Source organism: Amia ocellicauda, chromosome 1 (genome assembly GCF_036373705.1).
Source record: "Amia ocellicauda isolate fAmiCal2 chromosome 1, fAmiCal2.hap1, whole genome shotgun sequence".
Lineage (NCBI taxonomy): Eukaryota > Metazoa > Chordata > Actinopteri > Amiiformes > Amiidae > Amia > Amia ocellicauda.
Window position 1 is genome coordinate 43,658,834 of NC_089850.1, and position 18,093 is coordinate 43,676,926.

General features: G+C 36.9%; 1 protein-coding gene across 1 annotated transcript in view; it reads right to left on the reverse strand.

Annotated features, from left to right (window-relative positions):
- pak5 (p21 protein (Cdc42/Rac)-activated kinase 5) overlaps positions 1 to 8,316 on the reverse strand; it is a 70,939-nt gene extending 62,623 nt beyond the window's left edge. The window contains exon 1 of the mRNA XM_066705909.1: positions 8,187 to 8,316. The gene's annotated coding sequence lies outside the window, so the exon portion shown is untranslated. The remainder of the gene's footprint in view (positions 1 to 8,186) is intronic.
- Positions 8,317 to 18,093: the final 9,777 nt, after the last annotated feature.

An 18,093-nucleotide genomic window follows, 5' to 3' on the forward strand; every position in this document is an offset into this window, starting at 1 on the left:
AAAAGAGAAACAAATGCAAAAAGAAAAACGCAATTGCAAAAAGAAAAACACAAAAACAAAAAGCAGAATGCAAATGCAAAAGGAAGAACGCAAATGCAAAAAGAAAAACATAAATGCAAAAAGAATCACAAATGCAAAAAGAGAAACACAAAAAAAGCAGAACGCAAATGCAAAAGGCAGGACACAAATGCAAAAAGAGAAACACAAAAACAAAAAGCAGAATGCAAAAACTAAAGGAAGAACGCAAATGCAAAAAGAAAAACATAAATGCAAAAAGAATCACAAATGCAAAAAGAGAAACACAAAAAAAGCAGAACGCAAATTCAAAAGGCAGGACACAAATGCAAAAAGAGAAACACAAAAACAAAAAGCAGAATGCAAAAACTAAAGGAAGAACACAAATGCAAAAAGAAAAACAAAAAGAAAAACACAAAAAAGCAGAACGCAAAAGCAAAAGGAATAACACAAATGCAAAAGAAAAACACAAAAACAAAATGATTTTTTTTTTGTTTCTTCAACCCCCAGCCGCATTATTTTGAAGCCCACTGCTGTTATGGGCAAGCTACAGGCCCACACAGGACTGAAGCGCTGCCATTGGTCAGCGTCTCTGTTCCCTGTTCTGTGCTCTGTGCAGAAGAGACGCACTCGATTTCAAGTATAAGTGTTGATGCATGTTATATTACAAAGGTTAGAATGTGATGTTAGCCTACTTTAAGTGTGTATTAAAGCAATTGCCATGCACATGGTATGTTAGCGAGTTAACAGAAACAACTAAACACAGATGTTAACACAGAAATAAGATGGCTGATTTCACATTAGTGAAGACATCATGCTAAAACGTTACAGATCACACAATACTGTCTGTGCGTTTGTGGGTCTGTGTGTGTGTGTGTGTGTGCACGTACATTTAATACATATGAGGACAGTGTTCACTGTAAACACTACAGGGAAAACACACATAACTGGTGCGATGAATGTGAGTTAAGCTCTCTGTTTACACAGTGTTTTTGAATTCTATATTAACAAATATATGTCTTGTTCGAGATATGAAAATATGATTATTATTATTTTATTTTTATTTTTTATTTCTTGGTAGATGCCCTTATCCAGCCTACAGCTGATTAGAAATTAGCCTACAGGACCTACATTTGTCTCTCTATACAGTGCACCTCCACTTCTAATTATACTTCCCTGTAAAGAGTTTACAGTCAATAGAGTCATTATATGTATTTTGTGTTTTTAATAAATGAAGCGAGAGTGACATATAAAAATAATCGTAAGTCCAGGAGCCGTCTGATTTCCGGGTCTGCATCAATACATATACTTTAAATCAAGCGTTTCTCCCGTGCAGAGAGCACAGCGCACAGAACAGCAAACAGACCAATAGTGTTCTGCTTTTTGTTTTTGTGTTTCTCTTTTTGCATTTGTGTTTCTCTTTTTTGCATTTGCGTTCTGCTTGTTGTTTTTGTGTTTTTCTTTTTGCAGTTCTGTTTTTCTTTTTGTTTTTGTGTTTTTCTTTTTCCAATTGCATTTTTCTTTTTGCAGTTGCGGTTTTCTTTTTGCATTTGTGTTTTGCACTTCAGGGCCACTGTAAGTTTCAGGTTGTGACCATAGTTCAAAGAAAAAAAACAAAAGTATATATTTTAAAAATGGGATTATGACATTGTTAGAATAATGATCATAGATAATGATTAATTAGTGCATTATTTCATGTTTATAATTTGGTAGTGTTGTTCTGCTTGTAAACTGGAGTACTGCAACCACAATCTGCAGATATACCTCTGCACCAACAGCACCATCAAAGAGAAAATCCAAAGAAAAACACTTCATGTCCAATGCAGTACAGTTCCTCTGAGTGCTCCACACCACAGCAGCTCCACCCAGTAGCGCAATACACCAAACGACTGGGTCTCCCAACGCGGAGGGTTTATCACTGTACTGATTTTACACTTATATTGCCCTGAATATACAGTAATTTGCTTTTTATTGTATCTTCATATGCAGTTCATAAAAGTCATGGCACAATGCCCAAATTATAATCCATCGGCCTCTGAAATAATCATAGTTTTTTTTTTTTTTTTTAAGAATTGAATTATTTAAAAGAATGCTGAAAGTGGATATGAACTGATAGGCCTAGTTATTGTCATTTCATTAGTGAGTCTAATTCTTCAAATAAGAAAACATATTTAACAGGTAGCGCATGGATTGACTTGACAGATAAATATGATTATGATATATATCTTGTTGTATAAAATATACTATATGATACAGTGGAAAATACATAGAAGTATAAATATTAATGTGGTATTGCTGGCATTGACACTTCCATTAAAATTTTAAAACTGTGGCCTATGTTATTTGGAAATATATAATCAATATATAACTAACCTTCAACATTTGGTTGATTGGTTCTTTGTAAAAGGTTTGCACATTATGCATTATGGACACAATGTGAAAAAGAAAGGAACAGCTGGGTATATTCATACATACAAAGAAACTGAGACATTATTCATTATTTCAACAATGACTGGGTCTTGAGAAGATCTTTAAAGTTAGACTGCCTAGACTAAAAAATAAATTGAGGTTAACACACAATGTTATATCTTTAGTGAAATGTAAATTCATTTATATCTCCAGAATCAATAATAAAAAAGGGTTAATAAGATAATTGATAACAATTTGATTACAAATCACCCCAAATAAGAATATAATGTGATTTAATGTGCAGTAGGCCTATGATAGATCCTCCAAGAACCACAAAAGAACTGGGTCAGTTTGAACTGACCGCTATACAGCTGAAACATTAAATTACTGGAGGGGAAGCCGCTAAAACAGACTTGAGGTAAAAAGAATGTGGCATACTTCGGGAAATATACCAGGAAACATGCTTGTCTCCAAGGCATCATCTGGAAGCACCACAAAGCCTTTATTCATACATTATAAATCATGATGAAAGCTCTAAGAAATACAATTTGTTTTATTTGGCATCTGTACTATTCAACACTTGTGCCACAGCCTGGTACATATTTATTTATGCAGCAATCGTACAACTAATAATGAGTTATAATATTATAGATACTGATCAGCTGTTCACTACAGTACATTACATGTAAGAAAAGGTAAGTAGGATGGGATGTAAATGAAGTGTTACTAAAAAGAAGTGCTACACTGAATTCTTACATTAGCGCTGAGATATTTAATTGTGTTCTCTTCTAATGCATGATATTTAAAAACTCTGTAGTATTAATTCAGTAGAGTCACAATGATAGTTAATATCCATCCCCTTATGAGCACAAACTTAATTTTGACTTAAATTATAAAAATGTGTCAGGAAAATTAAACATGAAAAACAAGTTCAATGTTCCCTTAAACAGCCACTAGCAATCAATCATAACAGTCACAGTTGAGTTCTAGCTTTCAAAATGCACAGCGGATGAAATGGTTTACAGTTACAGTTAAGTCAGACTTCAGTGCACTGTGTACACTCTTATAAAAGCAATCCATTTACATTTTAAAGATTAAATTGATAAATCTGCGTGCAAAGTAGTTTATTTCATTTCACATGGAAATACAAAATATTCCTTTTGGATCTGCTCGTGAAAGAGCCTAATTCATTTCATTTGTCTGGTGAAAATGATATACTTACAGAGCTATACTAACTAGGCTTTATGATAAATTGGGGTTTGCATTCATTATTTAAAAAAAAATCAATAAGGTGTCATAGGCTGAGTGCAAGCTTAGAGGAAAATCTTATGGAGGTGAATTATAATTCACCTTTGATTTATCTGCCAAAAGGCTACTAGCTGACAAAACATTAGCGTATTTTGTGGTACTTTATTCACAACTAACTATAGATTATTCCATTAAAAATGTGTATCCAACAAGGACATCAGAAATTAGTGTTTGTTGGATTTGCAGATTTCTAATAAACGATGTTCCTCTTTAAGAAGTTTACACAATAGAACTGTTATTATTATTATTATTATTATTATTATTATTATTATTATTATTAGTAGTAGTAGTAGTAGTAGTAGTAGTAGTAGTTGTAGTATTCATCAAGGCAGTAATAGTAGTAGTAGTAGTGTTAGCAGTAGTATTTTCAAATACAAAAAGTAGACATAGAATTAATTGAAAATATTATGTTTTTTCCACATACATTACTTCCGCTATGAACATATTCCAGTGCTTGGTTTCCTGGATGTGGCAGCTATACCAAACCACTGGTGATGTCAATAGGAAACATACTGGAACTTGTAAAAGGGCTACAACAGTATGTCAGGATCATGTGATGGTAGTGTAGGCTCAGCATTATCGCTCCCATGCTGCTATGTAGCTGATAAACAAACTCCAAGAAGAAACAGGCATCTGTGTCTTAATGCAGACAGTCCAGAGATATAATGCAGTACTGAGGTCCAGTAGGCCAGTTTCACAGGTAGCTGTCATTTGATATTGTGTGCTGGACTATCTGGATTTGGCCAGAGTATGTCACATGGACATTAGACGAATAGAGAGTTCTCTTCACAGATGAGGGCTCTTAATGTTTGGACTATATTGACAGCAGACCAATGACCCAAAGATGAGATTCCTGCATGACAGATGTGGAAAGGGGTAATTATTGTTTGGGGCTGGATTTCTACAGAAGTCTAAACCGAAATATTTGTTGTACGGAGTGGCACACCAACAGACATGAAATAATCCTGTCCATATCTTGAGACCATTTTCAGGCACCAGGAGTACCAATTTAATTCTGCTGGATGCTTGTGTGTGTCTCCATCATGCAGGGCTGTTTAACAAGTATCTGGAGGAGGAGACTATGCCCAGGATGGTATATAGTTCTGACATATTATCTATTATGTATCTATCTGACCAGCCAAGGACCCTAGATAAGATCCACATTGCTCCAGAAGAGAAATAGAGATGTCTTCCTCAGCATCAACTCTGACATTTGATCAGCAGCATGAGAAACTGCTGTTAGAGATCATGAGATATGGACATTCACCCGCCTCCCACATCTCTCTGTCTATCCTGAGTTTCTCAGACAAAGAATGAAACTGTGTGATCATACGTAGTGTCACAGTCTTTCCTAGCGTGGCGTGTGCGATCAGAACACCCGCTTGGGTTCAAAATGCGATCTCTCAGGCACACCTCCGAGTGCCCTGCTCCAAACAGCCCCAACAGCAGTTGATAGACTGCTACGCCAAAAAACCTGTCTCCTGATTGGCAGATTTGTACACCCTACTAAGTTCAGACAGGGGTAAATGTTACCGTAAGGAGCTCATACACTATGAGTCCGTTACACTACCAACCCTGACAATGAATTGATCAACTGTATAAATCATAATCACCAAAGGAATAAAGGAGCCAAAAAAAGGTCAGATTTTACACAAGTCCATCTCCCTCAATGTAGATATTTCTACCAAATGCCTCGAAAATGTTGAGTGGCAGCCTGTAGTAGTGTGTTAGAAAGGGCTGTTCTGGTCATTAATTTTATTCTCAATTATATATTTCCTGAATAAAAATCAAACTGGATTATTAAACCTAGTTACAGCATGATAAAAAGCCGAACTTCAGTTTCAAATTATAGGCAATCTGCGATATTACTCAAAATTCAAATACTGAACACCTGTAGGACTAGGCGGTATTGGTATGAGATACTGTGATAATAACTCACCATCAGTATCTGTCATGTACAAATGGTAAATATCTGCCAGAAAATACAAGAGATCCTACTAATTAAGAGTTTACTGCAGTTTTTTTTTTTTTTCATGAGGAATTACAGTGACATGAAGCTCATTAAATTAATCACAGTTGGCATATCATACGCAGACTTGCATACCTACCCATCTGTCTTTGACCTGCCCAGCTTTTCGGATGCTATTATTAATTAAATGTTACCCAAAGGTAAACCGTTATCTGTGATTTAGTATTCTATTAGCTTACAATAGGTTAATGAGTAAATATTAAATCCAGTGTATGTTATCATTTCAGCAAAATTGATATGTATTAATACTAAACCCACTCAACTGAAAAGGATCTCTTTATATTACAGCTAATCAATACAAACCATCAGAAAAAGCAAATGCATAGCTGACAAATCCGTCAGGGTTTTAAAAGTAAGAGACTTGGCTTGCAACACCGAAAATACCTTTTGCAGACATTACCTAGTAAAGCCATTATAATTCTACTACTTTACAACTAGGAAAAACAGATTGTCTAATACAATGGTGGAAATTAATATATATTTTATACCCGTCTGAAAAAATGTTCTGCTTAGAGCAACCAGACATGATATAAGCTTAATGACATTTAAGATCATTTTGCCTTGAGTCTATTGAGTCTATTTTGTTGGCTATTTTAATACACACACAAAATACAAGCAACTGAACTGGGGGAAAAGAATTAAAGCACAGCTGCACTACAGGATAGCCAACTTGTATCTGCAGTATTTTTATTTAATTTATATTGTTAACATTGAAATGACTCAAAGACATTGTACTTTCGTGGGTTGCAACAGTACCGAGATATGCGAATCTTTGAAGGTCCTCAAGGTCTAGCAATTGTAACTCTTCTCTCTTTGGAAAAAGCGGCTAGCCTGGAACACTTACTGTGCAGTTCACAGAGGATTAATTAACCAATACAACACATTAAAAGCTAACTTTAATTTGAAGCAATACATAAAAACAAAACAAATGCTAGGACATTTTGTACTAGTATGGTGAAACCACAGTGAAAGTTTGCATGACAGGAACTTAAAGAGAAAACACTGTTTGTAACAAGAAGATTATAAAATTATAAATCCATTTTAAACAAGCTCCTTCCACCTCCAGAGTTTCCACCTTTACACAAGGCCAAAGGTAAGTGTCAAGACACAGCAGACACATCTTCGTTTTACCTTTAATGTCAGAAGCTCCTTGAAAGGAAACCATGGAATTCATAGTTCATATAAAGCCCTTTTCACAATGATGTTCCAACTATTAAGCTTCAGCTCAGTTTAGCACAATGTGCAGGATGCCACTAGAGGCAGTACAGAAATAATCTTAGGACGGACAGAGAATCAGAGCGAAGACTTTCCCTCTTGTCCCTCTAAGAGGCTGGTTGTTCTAAGGTAGGATGTCCATCCAATTGTAAATGAAGAAGATGGTTCTGTATTACTGAGGTCCAGTCTTCCTAACAACTTTATTTACACAGCCAAAACAATATGAATGAATGTCTTATTAGTTTAGAATGATGAGGAGGAAATAAAACAAAACAATGTGGTTAAGTTGCACTGTCTATGAGTGTACAAGTAAAACACTATTGGAAGTGTTGCTTTTAATGAATATGACCAATTAAAGTGATGTGAATTACAAGATAAAATACTAGGTTAGTAGTAGTAGTAGTGATAATAATAATAATAATAATAATAATAATAATAATAATAATAATAATAATAATAATAATAATGTGTGAAATGGTTGCAGATTCAATGTGAAATAATTTCATTCTTAGAATTATTGAATGAATTTAAATAAATCAAAATATATATCAAAAACAACATACAGGCACACAACATTATATATCTTCACTAAAAAGCACATTCGCCTGTCTCCTCAGTGACACTGTTAAATGTGCACAGTAAACTTAATAACTGACAGCTATACATAGCGAATAAACTGAGTCAGATATCCTGCACTGTAGGGTTTTACATTTTATGTAGCACTCACGACCAGGACTACAAAATTATGCATAATCACATACCAGATTAATGCTGTGTAACAATTAATCTAATAATATTACAGCCCTCCCAACTGCACACTGCCAAAACAAACACTGCTAACAACATGCAGATAGGACATGACCCCAGATATGCACATCCATTTTCTTAAATGACTAATTCATATATTTACATTAATGTAATACTACAAACGATCAGACGATCCTTCTTAAAGGCCAATATATATATATATATATATATATATATATATATATATAAACACACACACACACACACACACACACACACACACACACACATATATATACACGATGCATATTTGTTCATTGCTGGATATCTGGGTAGCAAGAACAATCGCGTCTGTCAGAGCTACTGCTGATGAGAGTCAGCCCTGCACAGGCACTGTGCCACTGACAATTTCACACAACAAAACAAACAGAAAATAAAGCATTGCTAAAATAAATGAGCTTACCTGCTGTCTCGGTTAATGAGATTCACATGTCTTTTCCGCTGCTCTGTGTTATGCAGTGTACAGTATTATTGCTGCCAGCGCCATGTTATTGCCCTCCCGTGTGTCTGACAGTCCCTATTGATGCGAAGACAGCGCTGCTACATCCGGGCTGCTGAGCGCGGCTCCCGGCTGCCGGCGCCGGAATTAGAGCACCTGAGCCGGGCACAGGATCACAGGCTACAGGCTGCCAGGACACGGGCATGAGCACAATAACCACAATAACGTTATGTGATCAGCACAGACGTGTCAAACTAAGATCCAGCTAATACAGCGCAAACAAAAACAATATTGCCGAATAACAATAAACAGGTGTGGTCACTCGGTGTACTGGACTGTCGTATACAGTCCGACTCCACCACTGGGATCTGAGATAGGATAGTGTATGTGGGTCAAATCGCCATCGGTGTTGTATCCGACTATAAAATGAAACACTTATTGTAACATACATGAAATAGCATGTTTTGTGAATATGATATCATTACGAAGATTTTTTTTTTCTATGACACGATTGGTTTACTTAGTGAGATGCAGTTCGTGAACCACAGTAATCTCTCAAAGGTGAATCATGGGAATCGGCTCAGTCCCGTCAGAACTGATTCTTTTGATGCCCAGTCCCAATATCGCGACTAGCTTCTTCTTCTTCTTCTTCTTCTTCTTCTTCTTCTTCTTCTTATTATTATTATTATTATTATTAATACTAATAATTTTGCAATATCTGTAGTATTATTGTCTTTAGTCTGCATGTTAGAAATGCAGTCTTGTTCTCTTGCAAGATATGCATTATTATTATTATTATTATTATTATTATTATTATTATTATTATTATTATTATTATTATTATTGTTGTTGCTCAATGGCAACAGACTAGGCATTAAGTAATGCCTTTTATGTAAACAATAGAATAATTGTATAACAAGATTTTCACATTAAGGCATAACAACTAACTATGCCATAATATTTTGACTGCCTTGCAACACTTACAGTAGTTACTTGTCTGCTACATTGCGAAAATATGGCAAAGTGTAGTGTGGTGTATCATGGTAACAATACTGATTAAGTGTAGTGTATCAGGGTAAAAACATGGCAAAGATGTGGTATAGTGTAACATGGTAAAAATAAGGTAAAACACTGTAAATTGCAGAGTAGTATACTGGGCTACCAACTTTAAAATGTAGTGTGGTGTACCTTGGTTTTAATCCAACACAATCATATGGGTGAAAAACACCTCTGTGGGTCTTCCATGAACACCTTCACTCAAATGGTCCATATAGAAGCCTCAATCAATAAATAAGAGAGCCCTATATGGCCTTTTCAAGACAATAATATATATACATAATATTACATATGTATCATCATCAACATAATTATCAGACTATATTGATCCACTACTTCGATCTATAGCTTCCCTTTTCCATGTCACACTTGTAAAACGTATTAATCTTCCCATCTTTTATGTGGTCGTCTTCTAGGTCTTTTTAATCTTTGGGGATCTATTCAATAGCTACATTTGTCCATCTTTGATCTGTTCTTCTTGCAATATGTCTGGCCCATTGCCAATTCTCAGATCCATTAATGTATTTTTCTTTCTATTCAAGCATACATCACAACCATAAGTGAACACTGGTAGTTTGCATTGCATTTGCATTCAGACAAATGGGTGGATTTCCTTTAAACAGCGTGCGGTTTCTTCCAAATGCAATCCATCCCATTTTCACTCTTCCGTAATATCTCCATCTGTGCTGATTTGTTGTCCAAGGTAGACATTTTGACTTCTTCCAATATCCATACTTACATTTTCTTAGATTGAACAAAGCTGTTAACCATGACTTTGGTTTTACCCAGGTTCAATCTAAGTCCAGGTTTCTTGTTTGCATCAGCTGGTCTTCAGGTGTTTTTGCAACTATGACAATGCCATTGTAAATCATAAGTTGTTCAAGTAAGCTCAGTTTAGCTCCCTTTTCTTCCCAGTCCAAAGTCTTGAACAAATCTTCAAGAGTTGCAGTGAAGAGTTTTGGAGAGATTGTCTCCTTGATATCCTTCCTTGCAGCTCTTAATCTTGTCAGTGTCTTGGTGGAGTCGGATTGTTGATGTTGCATTTTTACGGTTTCCTCAGTGTATTGATACCTTAGAGCCCCGATAACTGAGTTTCAAATGCTTTCTCACAGGCACAGAGGAAACTTATATTCTCTGTATCTTTCAAATACGTCTTGGACAACATGCAAATCATCCATCATGTTTATCCTGCTTGTTCTCTTGGTTGGGTCGAAGTCCAGTGTATCTAGAAGGCAATGTGTTAATATACACTCACCTAAAGGATTATTAGGAACACCATACTAATACTGTGTTTGACCCCCTTTCGCCTTCAGAACTGCCTTAATTCTACATGGCATTGATTCAACAAGGTGCTGAAAGCATTCTTTAGAAATGTTGGCCCATATTGATAGGATAGCATCTTGCAGTTGATGGAGATTTGTGGGATGCACATCCAGGGCACGAAGCTCCCGTTCCACCACATCCCAAAGATGCTCTATTGGGTTGAGATCTGGTGACTGTGGGGGCCAGTTTAGTACAGTGAACTCATTGTCATGTTCAAGAAACCAATTTGAAATGATTCGACCTTTGTGACATGGTGCATTATCCTGCTGGAAGTAGCCATCAGAGGATGGGTACACGGTGGTCATAAAGGGATGGACATGGTCACAAACAATGCTCAGGTAGGCCGTGTCATTTAAACGATGCCCAATTGGCACTAAGGGGCCTAAAGTGTGCCAAGAAAACATCCCCCACACCATTACACCACCACCACCAGCCTGCACAGTGGTAACAAGGCATGATGGATCCATGTTCTCATTCTGTTTACGCCAAATTCTGACTCTACCATCTGAATGTCTCAACAGAAATCGAGACTCATCAGACCAGGCAACATTTTTCCAGTCTTCAACTGTCCAATTTTGGTGAGCTTGTGCAAATTGTAAATTTGTAGTGGAGATGAGTGGTACCCGGTGGGGTCTTCTGCTGTTGTAGCCCATCCGCCTCAAGGTTGTACGTGTTGTGGCTTCACAAATGCTTTGCTGCATACCTCGGTTGTAACGAGTGGTTATTTCAGTCAAAGTTGCTCTTCTATCAGCTTGAATCAGTCGGCCCATTCTCCTCTGACCTCTAGCATCAACAAGGCATTTTCGCCCACAGGAATGCCGCATACTGGTTAGATAATTGCATTAATGAGAAATTGAACAGGTGTTCCTAATAATCCTTTAGGTGAGTGTATTTGTAAGTACTTTATATGAGATGGAAAGTAAGACTAATGGGCCTATTGTTCTTCAGATATTCTTTGTCTCCTTTCTTGTGAAGGAGAAAGATGGTTGTGTTGTTCCATTTATGCATTTGTTTATTTCTAAGAAAAAAAAGTTGTGAGACGTTTTAGCAGAAACTTCTCCATGTCTTCTCCGGCTTTCTTTACGATTTCCATTCATTCCATCATCTCCATGTGCTTTTCCATTGTTTCCATTCTATATGGCATAGCCTATATATATATATTTAAATATTTTTTAATTAAAACAAAATACAAATTAAAAAATATAGTTGCTGTGAAAATATAATTCTTCTGTTTCCTAAAAATGGTCTTCATAACCCTGAAATGTTCTCTGTAGAAAATGGCTTCTGCATACTCCTTCCTCTTAAGGCACTTAGAAATACTCACTTGAGCAGTGCTCACTTTATATAACTTTGAAAATATGGTTAATCTTGCAGAATGTACTGAAAGCCTGAAGCAGGTTCATTAGCCCTCCACTGCTTCCTTAGTTTACTCCTTCCCCATATCAGGCATTTTTTCACCAGCTGCCATCTAGAGTTTCTTGGAGTTATTATTGTTACTATAATTGTTATTATTATTATTTATTAGCAGACTCCCTTTCCCAGAGGAACACACAATTGCCATAAAATATACACATTTCACACAAAAACATTTTACAATAGAATAAAGAGTACATTATATATCATACGGTTGAAATTAATTAAAGTAAAGTCGTATACTTGGTCAGAGCAAAATTCTATTTAGGGTTGGTTGTAATTGCAATTGTAATTGTACAGTGGAGGTGAAACTTGTTAATAATGGGCATTGAAGTTTCAGTACTATATTATCAAAATGTGTCTTTTTTCTATTTTAGGAGAATAGCTCATTTTATTATGCCTTTATTTTGGTGATAATCTGATTGTTTTTGTAGTTTGTGAATTATGTGATCAGGTGGTATCAATAGTTTGCAACAGGCCCATTTTCCCTTCGTTATGTTACTGAAAACCGGAGGGATTCTTCTGTGATTCAGCGTTGCTAACATGTACTAGTTATAAACAAACATGGAAACACTTGTCTTTTATAGCAAATAAAAATGTCTCTGTAAACTTGTGAAATCTTATTCTTTTTATTCTTAATAAACTCTTGTAGTCATTTTTAAGTAATGTCAAATGTCCTATATCCATGCAGTGCGGAACATAGAATAATTATATCCTTTGTTCAACCAAAAGAAAATATCGGAAAATTGTATTATTATTATTATTATTATTATTATTATTATTATTATTATTATTATTATTTGTTTCTTAGCAGACGCCCTTATCTAGGGTGACTTACAAAATATAAGCATGATACAAAGTGCAAAAATACAGTGCAATTCAAAGTATAACACATTTTACAAATTCCAATTTACACAAGTGTATACAATATATGGGGTCTTAAATCCTGGATTGTAAAAGCTGAGTGCAGACAAGATGTTAGGTCACAGTCAAGGGCCAAGGGAAAGGGAGCATAGGGGAAATCAAAATAGCAATACAAGTACTAGTAACGCAAGGCATGTAGTATGATAAAACATTGTAAAGTGTCATCTTACAGAAGAGTAAATTACTAAATTACAAGTACTGTCTGAAAAGATATGTCTTGAGTAAGCGCCAGAAGGAGGTCAAGGACTCTGCTGTTTTGGCTTCAGTGGGAAGGTTGTTCCACCACTTAGGGGCCAGGGATGAGAAGGAGCAGCTCTGGAGGAAGGGGAGTGGAGAGGAGGCAGAGTTAGTCTTCTGGCACCGGAAGACCGCAGTGGTCTGGAGGGGATGTATGGGGAGACGAGGGACTGAAGGTAGCTTGGTGCAGTGTGGTCGAGACAGTGGTAGGTGAGGGCCGGTGTCTTGAACTGAATGCGTGCCGGTATCGGGAGCCAGTGGAGGGAGCGGAGCAGTGGAGTAGCTTGTGTGAATCAGGGCAGAGAGAATACCAGACGAGCCGCAGAGTTCTGGATGAGCTGGAGCGGCGGGTAGTAGTTGCAGGCAGGCCGGCCAGGAGGGAGTTGCAGTAGTCCAGGCGGGAGAGGACCAGTGACTGGATGAGCAGCTGAGTCGAGTAGTGGGTGAGGTATGGTCAGATTTGGTGTATGTTGCTCAGGAAGAATCTGCAGGTGTGTGTCAGCGTGGTGATGTGCTGAATGTAGGAGAGCGCAGGATCGAGGGTGACTCCTGGGTTCTTAGTGGAAGAAGGAGAGAGTGTGGTGGATTCCAAGGTGATTGAGATGGAGAGATCAGCAGAAGGTGAGGAAGAGTGGGGAAATGAGGAGATCCGATTTGGAGAGGTTGAGCTTGAGGTGGTGCGAGTGCATCCAGGTGGAGATAGTAGACAAACAGGAAGAGATGTGAGAGAGGATGAGAGGGTCAGAAGAGGGAAAAGACAGGAAGATCTGGGCATCAAAAGAGGAAAGTTCAGAGTCAGAGAGAGGTGAGAATGAAGAAAAGGAAGCTTGGTCGGTGGGATACTTGGGTGGGATAGGAGAGGAGGTGGGACTGTTGAAGAGCTTGTGGATGTCTGTGATCTTGGAGGAGAAGAAGGAGGCAAAATCATCTGCAGTGAGAGACGAGGTGGGGGCAAAAAGGGAGGAGAAGGTGGAGTAGAGAGTTTGCAGGGGTTGTTGACAGTGGTTTCGAAGAGTGATTGGAAGTAGGACTTCTTGGCTGAGGTGAGTGAGGAGGAGAATGTGGACAGTAGAGAGCGGTAGAGTTCTAGGGCAGCTGGGAGTTTGGTCCTTTTCCACTTCTGTTCAGCGACAAACACAGACTAGTTCAGGTTGAGCGGGGAGCAGAGGAGATCCAAGGCTGAGGAGGGGAGGGACAGACAGGATGAGATGTGAGAGGACAGAGAGAATCAAGGGAGGAGGTGAGGGAGGAGAACAAAGAGGAGGTAGCACAGTTGACCGACAGATGGGATAAACAGTCAATGGAAGGTAAGAGAGTGAGAGCAGTGGAGGCAAGGATTGAGGGGGAGACGGAGCAGAGATTACGGAAGAAGGTGACAGAGGGAGTGGGTGGGGTGGGAGGGAGGGGAGGGAAAGGGAGAAGGAGATGATGTGGTGGTCTGAGATGTCCATGGGTGTCACGGAAAGTGTCGAAGGGGAGCAGCTTTGTGTATTTACTTGGCATGTAACCAGACCTGTCCAGGAGTGCCATGTTACATGCAATGGAGGAGATCCATATAAAATGCTTTAAACAATATCACATGTAGCATATGATATCCCATATAGGCCAGTTACTGCCAACTACATACATCATTATCCTGCTTGAATTCACGTCCTGGCACACAAAGCCATTATTCCAAGTTTTGACTAATGTGGAAAAATTAGGACTGTCTAATCCTGTAATTTTATTGGAACTTACTTATCCAATTGAAATAAACATTTTTTGAACTATCTTAGCTGCAACATACAATTCTACACTAAAACTTTATTAATTCACCTTCCTATCTGTGATACAGTATGAAATGAATGCAAAATCAAACTCCACTGGCATAAGTCATTTATCTAGTTATAGTGATTGGAGCAGTACCTGCGAACTAAATACAAATGAAAATAAAATAAAAATAAATTCTCAAAATCAGCTTATATTTTTACGCTTTATGTTAATATAATTTTATATACACCAAGAGTCATGGTTGTCTACAAGCTTTTCAGTCATGTGGTTGAAACAGACACTCCACATCCCAACAAGAAAGGTCTGGAAGAGAAAACAAGTATGTTTGTTGCCATCCTTTTGTGCATATGTTCTTATATTGATTGCACTGCAAATACTTGTAACCATAGCAGTGTTAGTTTTAGTTTTTCAAAGGCTTTACAGTTGTATTTTTAAGTATACCAATGTCAAATTTAAGCACAAGAAAGAGTGTAAATAAATGATATGTCTGTGGCTTCTTTGCTTTCATTTAAATAGAACTATACCTGAATGTATGAGACAGTAGGTTTTATTTTACACATTTAATATTCAAAAGGCTTTTAAAATTCATAGGAGAATATTTAACATTCATACATTTATCAAAGTTGGATATATTTTTAAGCTATACTGCAGAGATACTACATCTAGTCAAGGGCTCATGAGTGCACCATAACACCCATGCCACATTAAATAAAAAAGACATTTCTTGCATTTGGAGATAAGCTTTTATGTACTCGCAGCAAGTGAGTGCCTTCAAAAAGCTTCTAAAAGCATTTTGGTGCTTACCAGTATTGCCTGAATAATAGATAAAACAATTCCCCAAAGGTATTTAAATCAAGCTTTACTAATACACATCAATGCCTGCACTGTCTGTGGTGCAAATGCATTTTTAACCATACAACATAGGTTGCACGGAAACACAAAACATGCATCTTTCCTTGCTTTCAATATGTATTAATTCTGTTTTCTGTGCTAGATTCTCTGGTGGACCCAGAGGCCAATTTATATGTAATGATATTCTCCAGGACAAAAGAAAAATACTACTGAGCATCCATTTACACAGGATAGATTATACACACTTTACATATCTCATCATAGCTAAAGGGGCAGATGCTTTCAATATTAATGAAAAGCTTTTTTTCAATATTAAAAACAAAGCATTTGTATTTAAGTTAATCAACTCCAATTGGACAGCAGTCTATGAACAAGATATACACATATATTAAGAAAATAGAGGCTGATATTTTGTCCTCCATTTATTTCTTTAATTCAAAATCTGAATGGAGGTAGACACTCCCACACACATGGAAGAAGAAGAAGAATTACATTATATATGTTATATGACTACAGTTAGTGGGATTGATTTATATTGTTAGTTATGGTTTGTTGGTATGGGTTGTTGAATAAAGTTTCGACATTGGTGTTGCTTATTGCCTGAAAATATTAATTGAAATGCACAGGAGACACTGTATTTCAGATTGCAACACAAATGCATTCATTGTGATTTGAAAATGATCACAAAAGCATCCCAGGACAATGTGGGACTGTGAATGTGAGGGTTAGCATCCTCTGAAAGCCAGATAATAGAAAGAGCAGAACCCACATTTACCATTCTGAATTGACTGTAAACTGATTAGACAGATAAAGAGCAAACAAAAAGTCATGAGGTAGATCTATTGCAAGGTCAGTCTTGTTCACTTTATACACTGTGCTGACTTTTCTTACTGGCACAGGACTAGCCACAGGGAGCTTAAAGCCATAGATTGATATCACAGTGATATTTAACTAAATGAACACAATATCGGGGCAAACCTATTTTTGGAGTACCACAATCCCACAGGTTATATTGATTTAATTAAATCTTCATGCACTGAATGTCTGGGTTTGACCAATCAATCAATAATTGAGTCCAATTGTTTTAAGGGCTTGAAACATTTTGATTCAAGATTCTATTACTCTCTGGTATCATGGTTGATTATTGCCTAGCACCAATCACATAACGATTGTATTTTCATTATTTCAACATCTTTATGTCAAGGGATTCCCTGGGACCAACTCCACCCATTTCCCATCTAAAATCATCTTGGTATGATAATTTCCAATTTACTCTGTCAACAAATTGAAATGTTTTCTTATGTAGTTCTCACTCTACTGTAATTGTAAAGTAAGAACCCCAGTTATATAACTGAGGAAAAAAAGCTTCTAGAGATATTGTAAAGACATCAATGTCTCAACTGGGTAAACAGAATTTACATAAAAACATTTAGACTAAGACTCATCTAACATAATTAAACCACAATATGGGAAGTGATTTACTTTTTAAATGGTTTGGAAGTGCTTAGCAAATGAAGTGCATGATATAAATGTATAACTGTATACATTACATCATAGGACTGTCATGGAATGTTGCATACAGTGGGACTAATTTGCAATTAGTGAGTCACCAGTTGTGTCTGACAAACACCTAAGTTTGATATTGCAAAACATATGTGCAAGTTCAGTGAGACCTGTGTTATAATTCAAACTGTCCCAGGGGCCCAATTTAAGGACATCCTGGAATTACTTGCTTTATTTAAATGAACTGGGTATTCCCACATTAAAGCCCCTGAAGCATAGCCTCATATAAATAACAGAAATGTAAGATGAATAATAATGCTGGAGGAGAAAGTTTTTTTTTTACAATACTATTCAAAACTGTCTGGGTGCAGTGTCAAAGTGCAGCCATAATATTAATGCATTCTGTAATACGTATGTTGTGCCAATGCTTTTCTTGTCAAACATCATGCTATTTTCATTCAAGTGTTAGTGTCATGGGCGGGGTGTGACTGGCCATTAGCATTAATTGATCACTTATTATTTATTTACTTATTATCATTTTCACTTAATTATTGTTTGCGCACTGTGTTCATTATTCACGATTGTTTTATTTATGAAGTATGTTCTTTTTACTTTCTTATTGTTTCTATTTCTACGGTTAATTTGTTATTTGGGGTGATTACTGGTTTAATTAATTAATCGCTTCTGTTGCCAAGCGCAAGCTGCCGGGTCACATTTCCACACGGACTACCTCTGCGCGTTTTCTCATTGGTCGCTTTTACCTGTGCCTCTATTTTTCTATGTAGTATTTAAG